The sequence below is a fragment of the Ambystoma mexicanum genome, chromosome 12 (assembly GCF_040938575.1).
Source record: "Ambystoma mexicanum isolate Mex_15411 chromosome 12, UKY_AmexF1_1, whole genome shotgun sequence".
In the NCBI taxonomy this organism is placed as follows: Eukaryota; Metazoa; Chordata; class Amphibia; order Caudata; family Ambystomatidae; genus Ambystoma; species Ambystoma mexicanum.
This window is the reverse complement of record NC_090936.1, coordinates 183,613,317-183,628,015: the sequence shown is the minus strand read 5'-3', so window position 1 is coordinate 183,628,015 and position 14,699 is coordinate 183,613,317.

Sequence of the window (14,699 nt, the reverse complement as noted above, 5' to 3'; positions counted from 1 at the left end):
GGCTTCGAGCATTTGTAACAACAACCTGTAATGATGCCTATATATGGAAGATATTTTGCTTTCTAAGGATTATTTTTACTGAATGAGAGCACCAATTGTATACACCCTGAAGGCAACAATCCCACCCTACAATCTGGGATAAGTAACATGCTTTTTTTTTCGGAATATGTTATTTTATTTAAAATAATTAATCAAGGAATTAAAGTGATCACCCTAACTTTCAATGCTGAGGAAGTCACACAGAATTTTTAAAAGAAATAGTGGTAGGTTGTCTAAAGAAAGGAAAATGCAACCTTTCATTATTTTTTTTCATTTAAATTCACATCATAGTTAGAAAAATAAATATGAAGTACTATTCTAGGCAATATAATAACATACTCAGCAACATAGTCATAGAAATTGATAATGGTTGTTTAATCCAAAAAGGTAAAACAGTTCTTCAAATAAAGTTTAAAACAAAAGAGTGAACTTTGTTTTCCCAGAAACCATTAACAAGTATGTGCATCAGAGTAAAATATTTGCTTTAATGTGTGGTTAAAGAAAACCACATGTTCGTGGGTTGATTTTAATCTAAGATTTTGGACACTATCTGTGACAAACTATTGGTTCATAGGTTCGTCATTGATACAACTGGATATATTTATGGTGTTGAATTGGTTGCAAATATTTTAAAGGCTTAGAGTCAGGAATTGTCCTTCTTTTTGGAAAGTGGAAACAGCAGCAGCCAACTCACTATTCTCAAGGCACCAGGTTCATCCTCACAACACCTGGGTGCCATGCGTTCATAATGGAATATAAATATTTTCATTGTGCTTTGATCAATACTATAATCTTTCACAAATATAATAAGAAAAACAATGACATCACACCTTCTTAAAATATAAAAATAAGAAAGTAAACCCTTTACCATTATACACATACATTTCTAAAAACACAATCATCAGACATTTCTACAGAAATGAATTTTAAAAAGTCATAATAAATCCCCATCAGAACATTAATTTAAAACCATATAATTTTACTTTCTTGAAATCTTCATAATAAAATTCACGAAAATACTCTCATTCATCACTATTTACAGCAACCCAATATAAAACTCACTAGAGATTATTTTTGACTTCACATAGGCCCAGTTTACTCAGCAATCGCACTATTTCAGTTGTCAGAAAAAACTTCATGCCCTGTCATCACTATGTCCCAAACTTGTTCTGCATCAGCCATTGAATTAATCTGCACAAAGCAACCTGATGTAGTTTGCATTTTCCTCAATGCAAAACATTCAACCATTATATGCTATAATGTTTGGGTGGCCCCACTGACCTTACAAAGTGAGCAACACTGAACAGTATCAGTCCTATCTTTAGAGTGAATATTAAATATTTCCTCTGTTGGTAATAAATCTAATCTAAAGAGCAAGAATTATTGCTCTCTTATCTTAGTATCAGGTAACTGGTCAAGATATTTAGGTAAATATCCCACCGCTGTGTCGGTCTTAGAGAACGTGGAGTGGATTGTATACAATCTAGTTTTCATGATCATTGAAATCCAGTCCAGTTCTTTCAATTTCTTCTTCACCTTCATTGGGTTGCATTGTAGATCATCCCTGACACACCTACAGTTTTCCAGCAGACCCAAAATCTGATCTCTCATAGAGGACAAGAGGTGGGATGTTCCAGTATGATATTCTTCACTCAAGTGTTCATGTAAAGAGTTTATCATTGGAAAATGGATTTTCCCCACCAAAATTGCAAGTGTCAAAGAATACCAAGTCTGCAAAGAAATGAGGCCGAACTGGAACCTTAAAGAAGCCGTTGGCAGGGAGAGCGGTAAAACTAACACATTTTTTCAAATATGAAACCAATCCCAGTGTAGATACAGGGCTCCTCCTCAATCTCCGGTCCATAAAGGAAAAAAGAATATATATATATATATATATATATATATATATATATATATATATATATTCAGTAAAAAAAACTTTGTTAAAGGGACGTTATGGTACCAAGTAAAACCGAAAAACCCCTGAAATTCGCCAATTATGGTAAACTGAGCAAACATAAATCGCGCCACCACCGTGCACTGCTAAAACTAACACCCAGGACATCGAATATGACATCACAAATGTCATTGATGACATCACTGATGACATCACATTTCTGGCTCCCCCTTTTTCCTTTACTGACATATCTAGGCCACATGGTTTTCCTCAGTAACAATCAGGTATTAAAAGTGGAAAAGGTAGTATATTTGTAGACTTATCCTTCAAGTATGTTCTTACAATAATTCCCTTAGGGTCCAGTCATATCATATGAAACATATACATAGGGGAAGACACAAGCATGAAAGACAGCAATCCTTTCTGTGCATTAAAATTATCAGTAGAGTTATCAGCACTTTCTGATAGTTCTGTTTTTTTTTATTACTGTACTTTCCCTGTATATGCACCTATTTTTATATCTTGTATTCACACTACTTTCCTTAGGGTCCAGTCACATCATGCGATATATATACATAGGATAAGTAGCAGCTTTGAAACAGAGCAATCATTTCTCTCCATAAAGCTAATCAGTTTTGAACACCTTTGGCTAGTACTGCTGTTTTTTTCTTACTTCAATTTCCTTGTATATACTCATATTTGTATGTGGTGTTGTCTCTTTGTGTTTTGTCTATAATAATGCTATTATGTAGTAAGTGGGTTTTATTATCTACTTATCACATGTTTCACAGTATGCAAAAGTCTAATAAGAAAACAGTTATCATTTCACTATTCAACATGGCAAGCTTATGTATATTGAACCTTCATCATGTATGCTGCGCACAATGCCTATGTTTCTACATGAGCACCTTAGTATACTGGATGGACTAATTAGCCCTTACTATTTATTCCAATGATCCTTGACACTTTTTTAAATTAACATTACAATAAGAAACCCTTGTACAGACTTTTCATGAAAGGTAAATGCACATGTGATGTCATCAATGATGTCATCAATGACATTTGTGATGTCCTGGGTGTTAGTTTTAGCAGTGCACGGTGGTGGCGCGAGTTATGGTTGCTTAGCTTACCATAACAGGCGAATTTCAGGGGTTTTCGGTTTTACTTGGAACCATAACGTCCCTTTAAGAAAGTTTTTTATTGAATTTGATAGGTTTTTAGTAGCGCAACTTAACCATAACGTCCCTTTAACAAAGTTTTCTTACTGGATTTCATAGGTTTTTAGTAGCACAACTTAACCATAACGTCCCTTTAACAAAGTTTTTGTTACTGAATTTCATAGTTTTTTAGTAGCACAACTTAACAATAATAACTTTGACTTTATGTACATGTAATATGGAACATACTGAACCCTTTCTACTGAATTTGACTGTCCGCGGACATGTTCGGACAACAGTACCACCACCTAAAAACTCGGGGGGTATGTGTAATTGTTATATCATAACATAGGAACATTTAACAAATTCACAAATGGAATATACCAAAAGAAGATAAAGTGGCTTCCAACATAATTACCTCACAGACACTCCACAACTAAGAGCAAGACCAGACGTACAGAGCACTCATCACATATCTTACCTGAAATAGTAAGTGCACTTCATTTTACTCATATATTTATAAACTTTCTGTATCAGATAAAACATATATATTACTTTTGTGTTTTCTCAAAGAAATGTGTAGTACTCTGGAGTGGCTAGAGGAGCATTTCCCACTACAGGAAATGTCAGAAGATAGTGCACCTAATGGTACACACTTTACTATATAAACCAATTAATAAATATTATTTTGTATACATTTAACATATAGGCCCAAAAAGGGGTTTACAGGCATCCTAGACCCCCTAAAGTCCAGAAAATGCTGATGTTCCAAAAATTGTGCCAGAGAGCTTTGAATGTCCTAAAATCATTTGCAGCCTGATAGGGGCATTAGCCCACATCCTAGACTTCTGAAATTCTCAAAAATAATTTTGGCACGAAAAATGCATCCTACAACCCTGAAAGTTTTGAATATGTTAGCAGCCCAAAAAAGGCCTTAAAATGCATCTGAGGCCTGTAAAAAGGCTGAAAACTTTGGAGGCGCAAAAAAAGGGGTTTACAGGCATACTAGTCCCCCTAAAGTCCAGAAAATGTTGGTGTACTAAAAACTGTGTTACAGAGCTCTGAAAATCCCAAAAACATTTGCAGCCTGAAAGGAGCATTATCCCTCATCCTAGACCACTGAAATTCCCAAAAATAATTTTGGCACGAAAAATGCATCCTACAACCCTGAAAGTTCAGAATATGTTAGCAGCCCAAAAAAGGCCTTAAAATGCATCTTAGGCCTGCAAAAATATTGAAAACTTTGAAGGTCCAAAAAAGCGGTTTACAGGCATCCTAGACCCCCTAAAGTCCAGAAAATGCTGATGTTCCAAAAATTGTGCCAGAGAGCTTTGAATGTCCTAAAATCATTTGCAGCCTGATAGGGGCATTAGCCCGCATCCTAGACTACTGAAATTCCCAAAAATAATTTTGGCACGAAAAATGCATCCTACAACCCTGAAAGTTCTGAATATGTTAGCAGCCCAAAAAAGGCCTTAAAATGCATCTGAGGCCTGCAAAAATGTTGAAAGGTTTGGTGGTCCAAAAAAGGGGTTTAAGGCATCCTAGACCCCCTAAAGTGCAGAATATGTTGGTGGCCTAAACGTGTAAGAGAGCTCTGAATGTCCCCAAAACACGTGCAGCCTGGAAAGGGCATTAACTCGCAACCTAGACCCCTTAAACTTCCAAAAATATTTTTGCCACAAAAAAGGCATCCTACAAAAAAAATTTTGGAGGCCGAAAAAAGGGGTTTACAGGCATCCTAGACCCCCTAAAGCCCAGAAAATGTTGGTTGCCCAAAAAATGTGCCACAGAGCTCTGAATGTCCCAAAAACATTTGCAGCCGGAAGGGGCATTAACCCGCATCCTAGAACACGGAAATTCCCAAAAATATTTTGGCACAAAAAGTGCATCCTACACCCCTGAAAGTTCAGAATATGTTAACAGCCCTAAACAGGATTTAAAATGCATATTAGGCCTGCAAAAATAATGAAAACTTTGGAGGTCCAAAAAAGCGGTTTGCAGGCATCCTAGAAAGTTCTGAATATGTTATCAGCCCAAAAAAGGCCTTACAATGCATCTTAAGCCTGCATAAATGTAGCAAACTATGGAGGCATTAAAAAGGGGTTTACAGGCATCCTAGACCCCCTAAAGCCAGAAAATGTTGGTGGCCCAAAAAATGTGCCAGAGAGCTCTGAATGTCCCAAAAACATTTGCAGCCTGATAGGGGCATCCTAGACAACTGAAATTCCCAAAAATAATGTTGGCACCAAAAATGCATCCTATATCCCTGAAAGTTCAGAATATGTTAGCAGCCCAAAAAAGGCCTTAAAATGCATCTTAGGCCAGCACAAATGTAGAAAACCTTGGAGGCCCAAAAGGGGGTTTACAAGCATCCTATACCCCCTAAAATCCAGAAAATGTTGGTGGCCCAAAACGGTGTCGGAGAACTCTGAATGTGCCAAAATAATTTGCAGCTTGAAAGGGGCATTAACCCGCATAATAGACCACTGAAATTCCCAAAAAAAATGTTGGCACCAAAAATGCATCCTACACCCCTGAAAGTTCAGAACATGTTAGCAGCCCAAAAAAGGCCTTACAATGCATATGAGGCCTGCAAAAATGTAGCAAACCTCGAAGGCCCAAAAAAGGGGTTTACAGGCATCCTAGACCCCCTAAAGTCCATAAAATGTTGGTGGCTCATAAATCGTGCCAGAGAGCTCTGAATGTCCCAATGCATCTTAGACCACTGAAATTCCCAAAAATATTTTGGCACAAAAAATGCATCCTACACCCCTGAAAGTTCAGAATATGTTAGCAGCCCAAAAAGGCCTTACAATGCATCTTAGGCATGCAAAAATGTAGAAAACTTTGGAGGCCAAAAAAAGGGGTTTACAGGCATCCTAGACCCACTAAAGTCCAGAAAATGTCAGTGGCCTAAAAACTGTGTCAGATAGCTGTGATGTCCCAAAATCATGTGTAGCCTGGAAAGGGCATTAACTCACAACCTAGACCACTGATATTCCCAAAAATATTTTTGGCAGAAAAAAGGCATCCTATACCCCTGAATTCAGTATATGTTAGCAGCCCAAAAAAAGCCTTACAATGCATTTTAGGCCTGCATAAATGTAGCAAACTTCGGAGGCCCAAAAAAGGGGTTTACAGGCATCCTAGACCCCCTAAAGTCCAGAAAATGTTGGTGCCCCAGAAATTGTGCCAGAGAGCTCTGAATGTCCCCAAAACATGTGCATCCTGAAAAGCACATTAACCCACATCCTAGACTACTGAAATTCCCAAATATAATTTGGCACGAAAAATGCATCCTACAACCCTGAAAGTTCTGAATATGTTAGCAGCCCAAAAAAGGCCTTAAAATGCATCTTAGGCCTGCAAAAAGGCAGAAAACTTTGGAGGCCCAAAAAAGGGGTTTGCAGGCATCCTAGATACTCTAAAGTCCAGAAAATGTTGGTGCCCCAGAAATTGTGCCAGAGAGCTCTGAATATCCCAAAAACATTTGCAGCCTGAAAGGGGCATTATCCCTCAACCTAGATCTCTGAAATTCCCAAAAATATTTTTGGCACAAAAAAGGCATCCTTGTCGGGGGGAAATTCTGCCGGGGTCGGCTGGGCCGTCCGCGGACCTCTGGGCAGGGAGGCCCCAACTCCTCCCGTATATCCCAAAAATTGAGTATGAGACACACGCAAGATGCAAGGTGATTCTGCTGTTTATTAGACAAAAAGGCAGGGTTGGGTCAAGGAGCGTATGCGTCCGTCCTGACACTCTTGCTCTTTTCGTGGCGCTCGCATGCCCTTTTTACCTCAGTATGACGCGCTACTTGCGTCACCTGGGAAAGTTAGCAAAAAACCTATCGCCACTCTGGATTGGCTCCTCGAGTGGTAGGGTTAGTATAGCATACGTATAGAGAGCATTGTTAGTGGTTAAGGGTTAGTCAGGTGGTATAATTGGGTTGTCCCTTCAAATTGATACACGAAAATTGTTACATGAGGATCCCTGGGGATTGGTCAATGCTAATGGCGTCAGTGATAAGAGCCTCATGTTCTGATTGGTCCACGCACGAGCCCCCCAGTCTGGGACCATCGTTGTCATTTGCAACAATGTTTCACTATGATTATGTGCAGACAACGTGAAGATTTATTGGTATGCCTGAAGGCCAACTACTCCCACCGCCGCAGATGTCCATTGGATCATTTCATTGTATCTGCCGGTGTCTTGAAGTGGGGGGTTTCGGTGCCTCCCTCCTCCTGGGCCTGGCACCCTGTCAGATTTGGCTTGGTCACGTGAGGTGGGACCGTGGTTGAGGCAGAATTCTGCACAATTAATATTGTATTTTTCCACTATGTGCCTGGTTTTAATTGCAGGTGTTACCTTGGCGTCGGCATGCGGCATACGAGATTGCAACATTTTGCCCTTGACTGCCAGTCATCGCCGGGCTTATTCTGCAGGGTCAGCAACTGTACTCTTGCTCATTCAAAGTTCATGGAAGCTCTTGCTTGCGGCCTACTTGGGCCTGGTGCATAGGTGGAGACGTTTGATACACCGCGCTTTAGGTTATGGTATCATATTGTTTTATCCCCAGTATCGTGTCTTTGTTATATTTCTTATTGCAATGCATGGGTTTAGGAGAAGCGCAAGCAAGCGTTATAGATGAGTTCATTGTGCGTCTTGCGTTTCAGCATTTTGAAAAGCATATGTGAAAAATAATAAAGGTGCGCGTCAGTGAGTGTGTCCGTCATCTACGTCGTAGCACTGAATATGTTCTTCGTGTGGATTGGTGTGGGAGTGTCTAGTGTGCATGTTTGCATGGGTTTGCTGACCTGTGGCTAAGTCGTCATGGCATCTCTAACGATGTGTTCATTTACTGCTGCATGGTTCAGTCAAGTTCATCCATGCCGCAGGTGTTGACATGGGCAGGACACGATGTGTTCATTTACTGTTGCGTGGTTCAGTCGAGTTCATCCATGCCGCAGGTGTTGGCATGGGCAGGACACGATGGTGGGCACATCCGTATGTTCTTGTACCAGGGTATTTGATCGTCTGGTAGATGGGCAAACTCCTCTCGTGGCGGGTGCCTGGGCCGTGATCCTCTAGGCCAGGGGCATGAGGGGATTGGTGGGAGCCTTGCGTTCCATTTTCCCACTTCAGTCCCCCCTCTGGTCGACTTGTCGACCACAAACATATCCTTTTTCCTTATCTCCTCTCACTCTCCATATTTTAGTTACTCCTCCCAAATGTCCATAGTGGTTGACATGGTCTTCAAATGACCAATACATGTATGCACATGTTCCTCCAGGTGTGCAGTATACCCATTTCCCTACGTAGCTCCTTGGGTTTCTTGGGTTTTCGAGTTTCACAGATGGCGGGTCCAGGTGGTTGGTGATGATCTGGTTGCACAGTTTCTCTCTCTCTTTTATTATTGTGCCTGTGTGTTGGCCGTCATCTGCTGGCATCAAGGGGTGCATACCAACCATTTCGATCATTTCATCTGTGGTGCGTGCCTTCCGGGCCTTCCAAAATCTTATTATGATCAGTGCAGCTCCAGCCAAAATAGTACATCCCACTATAATCTTCAGTCCGTCCGACAGCCACGATGGCATCCATGACCATAGTAGCGAAAACCAGCTGTCATCCTTCTTCACACCTTTACTTTCATTCATCATGTTGGAGTGCATCTGGGCCAATTGTGATACTGCTTCTGTCAGTGTACCATTGTCAGCATCATTAGCAGGAATGAATGTGCAGCATGATTGTCCTATCTTTTCGCAAACTCCTCCTTCCATTGCTGTGAGGAGGTCCAGTACATATCTGTTCTGTAGTGCTACCATCCTCACTGCTCGCAGTTCCTCTTTTATTGCGTTGAATCCATTTACTGTGGAATTAATTCTCATCATCAATTCCCATCGAGTTATCTGGAGCCATTTTGGGTTTGCGTAGGCCTGTAGTCCTGGATGTATTATGAAGGAGAAAAACATCGCTGCTCTGCTGAATAGTCTGTGTTCTGCTGGAATTGAGGTGAGTGCTGTTTCCGACCTTCCCCATAGGTAATTTCCTGTCAGAGGTTCTCCTTGTCTTTTCTTTCTATTCAGGACAGTGTTGTTGCTGTTGTTTTGGTCCTCTGGCCCCTTCTGGGATTGTACAGATCTCTTATCCCTCTTGTTTCCTTCATCCATTTTAGGGAAGCTAGCCATGTTCACATGTTTCTGGGGTACCACTAGTGATGGTACATTGACGTGTACCATCGTGCATATACCATTCCACAGAGGGGGCAGTGTGTGGTATGCCTTGTCTCCGCAGGCCAAGTAATGGTCCATTAATACCGCTGTTCCCGCTCCCCCCTCAGGTAACTCCGTCACGCTTGCACAGTTGGTGTTGTACCCCAGGTTCACTTCTCCTCTATGTTGATAGCATACCTTAGGTGCAGATAGCGGCAGTATTGTTATTGGGTCTTCATCCTTCTCTATCCATGTTAGCATGGGTGCGTACTTGATCCAAATCGTCCAGCATCTGTTGTTGTGTTCAGCAATAGTTGTAGTATCCTCTCTCGTTACCATTTTGCTGCCAACCACTCCTATGTCCCATTTGTTGTCCAGGTACACCTTCCCTATTATGGTTATCAGTGGCCTTTCCCAACATCCTTGTTTACCAGGAACTTCAGTGGCATACCAATCACATGGTAGGTATTGTAGTGTTACTTTCTTTGTCTCTCCTTTTTCAAGGCCGCTTGTTATGTATCTGAATGCTTCAGCATGTAAACTGGTCTTGTGGTAACTCAAATAAGTCTTGAGGAAGTTGTTTTCGTATGGATATGTGTCTCGCGTCTTCCATACCAGGTGCACCGTGCTCCCTTGAAATCTCCCTTTCGTTTGGAACAGTGCCAAGTATATCGTGCTGTCTTCATCTATTTCTGTGGCAACGAAAGTTCGGGAGGCGCTCATGGCGTATGGGATCAATGAGCAGACGTAGCAGCTATCTTCAGTTGTCTGCTTGCCTATTTGAGTCATGTGTTTGTACCACATGTTGTTCGAGACGTGTGCTGAATCGTGTATGTAGTTGTCGATACCTTTGTTATCTGAGTATGTGCTGCGTTTAACTCTATTTTCCTTGTGTGGAGTTTTGCCAGTACCACCTGACGTAACACCTGTTGCAGCCGGGGGTGGGGGTATATTAGGTTTGGGAACAGCCAAAATATTGATAGCATAACTGTTCTGCCATACAGAGGCAGCCAAGAACCCGGTGATTATCAAAATCCCTATCATTTTTATTACAGATGCTAGTCTCACCGGAATTTTGCTCTTACCTTGCTGCAGTCCAGCAGCTAATTCTTGCGACGTTAAAGTTGCCCGCCTGAAAATACTCAATATGCTTGTTATTAGTGTTAGTTGCTGGTTTCAAGCTCTCCCTATCAAGTAGTCGTTCAGTGCCCAGGCGAAGAGCTGTTCCCACGCCAATCTAAGCGATCTATCTCTTAGGACAGGCAAGTATGGGTGGAGGTGGGGCATGGATTGTTCTATGGCCAGGAGAAATGCTGTGTAGTAGACACGTACCCTTCTTCTTTTCAGGTATTTTGGCCTTTTTATGTGATAGACAAATTGGTGTGATAGCTCTTCAGGGTGGTTATCGTCTGAGGGTAGCATCTACTCCTGGGCAGTGAACTTCGTTAGTAATCTCTTTTCTAAACAGTACAATAATATGCGATACCTGCATGTGCGGGAAAGAAAAAGAGAACATTCAAGTGTTTACATGTGTAAATGTGCAAGATAGTGTCCTTCAGTCCGATAGTTACTGCAGTAGGTAGGACATCGATAGGCAGAGTATTTAGGGCTCAACTGGTGGAGGTCATTTTACTCTTTGATCGTGTGACCATGGGGTGGGCGGTATGGGGGTTGTCCTTCTCTATTTCAGTAGTTGTCTCTGGGGAGTCTGGGGGGTGGTATGGTAGGGGGACACTTAGGTCGTTTGCTGTGGTAGAAGTCTCTTTCTCCGTTGGAAATGCCGTCGCTGTTCTCCCAATGGCCCTGTCGGTGACGCTAGGGCGGGTCTGGAGTTTGCAGATCTTTACGTCGTGTAGGTGGTTCCAAGCGCGTTTGTCCTGTAGCTTTACTGCTCCCGTTGGTACTTCCTCTACCAGATGGGGGCCAGAGAAACGTGGGCTGTTCCACTTTCTGTTGAAATTGCGGAGTAGCACGTGGTCCCCTTTAGCAATTTTGCACAGTTTTTCTTTTCCCAGTTCTTTGTCCGCGTCTTCTTGTTGCTCACTCTTAGACCCGCCCCGCGTTTACTCGAGCTGTTGAGACACAAACACTACACTAGTAATCAAAGAAGACACATATTGGTACATTTCATCACCGAGAACAGTTGCAGTATTTTCGTAGTCAGTAAATGCTCTTGATGTTGGCGTTAGGGGGAGGCACATTTGACGGCCGGTCACCACCTCGTGAGGAGTGAGGTGGTGGTCGGAGCCTGGCCTATTCCTCAACTCAAATAGGGCTAGCGGGAGGCAATACAACCAACTCTTCTTTGTTGTTTGCTGTATTTTTGCAATTGCCTCCTTTAGTAGGCCATTCAGGCGTTCGCATATACCATTGGCCTGTGGGTGATATGCACATGCAAATTTATGTTTGATGCTCAGTAAGGATGAGATGTGCTGGAACATTTCATTGGCAAAGTGTGGGCCATTGTCTGACCGCAGTACCTCGCACACTCCCCACCTGGGGAAGACCTCCCTCACTAGAAATTTAGCTGCTCTGAATGCATCTGGGTGTGAGCAGGGTCCAGCTTCAATCCACCTGGAGAAAGGGCATAGTACTACAGTCATATACCTATTTCCTTGACATACGTTGATCATATCAACATAGTCAATATGGATATGTAGGAAGGGTCCCTCTGGCCGGGGTATAGTACCTTTTATCACCTTCAGCGTGTGACCGGCCGTGAATTGTTGACATGTGAGGCAGTTGCTTATAAAATGTGTCACATGGGAATTTAACTCGGGGCAGAACCAGTCTTCCCTAATTCGTGCTGCAATGACCTCCTTGCCTGTATGGGCTGGGTGGTGTAATTGGCTCAGGGTGGTGTTCAATAGTGCCAATGGCATTACCATCTTTCCAGTGTTACCCTGGCCCCATAGTGCGTCAGTTGGTGACATTGTACATCCTCTTTTAACCCATATTTCTTTCTCTGCCATTGGTGCAGCTGCTTGTAGGTCCATTATCTGTGTGGCTGGGAGATGGGTGTACCCTTCTCTTATCAACATTTCTTTAGCTATTCCCCTCCCTCTCCCTCTCCCTCTCCCTCTCTCTGACTCTGGGGGGTTCCATATCTCACCAAAATATGCAGCATACTTCGCATGTGTGTCTGCTGCATTTCCTTTTGAGATATGATCTTCTCCATTAGTGTGTGCGGTGCATTTGACCAATGCTAATTCTTGGGGGTTATTTATGACTTCAATTAGTTCAGCCAACAAGAGAGCATGTTGCACTGGGGTGCCGTCAGCTCTCCTAAACCCTCTCCTCCTCCATTTGGACAATCCTGAGTGGACAGTAGACGTGACATATGCGATGTCAGAATATATGGTCACTCGTTTGTCAAAGCTTTCCTGTAACGCCAAGATCAGTGCAGCTAGTTCAGCTGCTTGAGCAGAGCAATGCTGTGGTAATTGTACATATTTCATCGCCACACACACCGGTACCTCCGTCATTTTTACCACTGCCGCCCCAGTTCTCCTTATCCCATCACTTTGGTCAGTTGTTGATGACCCATCAATGAACAAGAGCTCGCCTCCATCTAGTGCGTTCTCTTCAACTTTTCTAGTACATGCGTACATTTCAGTACTCTGCGTACAATCGTGTGCATAGTCCCCTTCCTCAATTACTTCTGCCATGAATCTTGCAGGGCTAACCGTGCTACATCTAACAATTGATAGTTCTGGCCTAGATAAGATGATCTCATAACCTGATGCCCTCTGTGTGGTCAGTGTGGACTTGGGTTTGTTCAATATTGCGAATAGTGCATGTTCTACAAATAATGTGGTTGAGCACCCCATGGTTATTGCTGATGCTTTCTCTACCGCAAAGGCAGCTGCGGCGAGACCTTGTTCGCAAGGGAAATGTCCTAACATCACAGGGTCCAGGTGGCCGCTGTAGAACGCTACTGGTTTGTAGCCCATGCTTGTTTTTTGAGCCAACACTGCTTTCATTACTGCTGAGTCGCAATGTGAAAATATAAAAAATTGCCGTTCATAATCTGGGGTGGCCAGTACTGGAGCAGTTGATATTGCATCTTTCAGTTCATCAAAAGCCTCTTTCATTTCCATTGTCCACCCCAACTTTTTCTCCCCTTTGTTAGCTTCTTTTAACCCTTCAAGTAGGGGACCTATGTATAAGCTTTAATCAAACACCCATGCTCTACAGTAGTTGCACAGTCCCAGGAACTGTTGTAGTTCCCGCACTGTTTGGGGCAGTGGCGTTTTTGAAATGGCCTGTGCTCGTTGTGGTGCGATCTTTCTTCCGTGTTGGGATATGAGCTGACCAATGTAAAGTACCTGTTCCTGACAGTACTGTAACTTTTCCTTGTCTACCTTGTAACCCTTTTCAGCCAATACTGTCAACATCTTCAATGAGTTCTCTCTGCATCTTATTTCGTTTGTGCTGCAAATTATTATGTCATCAACATACTGCAGAACTGTGCTTTCCACTTCAATGTTGCCCAAGTCCATCTGTATTACTCTGTTGAATATTGAGGGTGACTCGCAGTACCCTTGTGGCAATCTGGTGTGTTTCCACTTTGTGTTTCTGTATGTGAAGCTTGTCAAATCTTGTGAGTCTGGGTGCAGGGGTATTGAGAAAAAGGCATTTTTGAGGTCTATCACTGTAAATCGTGATGCTTCTGCTGGAATACCGCACAATATTGTTGCCGGGTTTGCTGCTTTTGGATATTCTGCTTCCACTATATTGTTCAAGGGCCTGAGGTCCTGTATTAAGCGCCAAGACCCCCCTCTAGCCTTGCGCACTGGGTATACTGCTGTGTTACATGGTGATTCTGATGGTACCAGTATGCCATTATTTATAAGGGCCGTTATTGTTTCATATATGCCCTCATCTGCCTCTTTTGATAGTGGGTACTGCTTCAATCTGGGGAGTATTGCACCTTTTTTCAACTTTATTCTTGCACCCCCTATACTTTTTATGCACCCCACGTCATAGGGACTAGTAAGCCATAATGATGTTGGTACCTTCGCCATATCCTCCTCAAAGAAGGGAACTGGGTTGGATGTGGGTGCTTCAAGTGCCATTGCAATTTTCTGTGCCACTTGTTTGTATGACACTCTTAGCCATATTTCTACACTCATCATAAACACCATTTCACCTTCTTCCTTTCCTTCGGAGAAGAGCTCCTCGTCTGACACCTGGGTGAGTCTACATCCCTCTGCTAGTGCTATCTCTGCCCTCCATGCTCTTCCTTCTCTGTCTTGGGCGTGTACTGCAATGTAATCAGCAGTTGCTATAATGCTCTCTATGTCCACTGAAATCACCTTTCCTTCTGGTTCGTTGGCTGGTGTTTCTGGTCTAAAAAAATAGGCTGCTGGCCTTCTCCAGATCTTTCCTTCTATT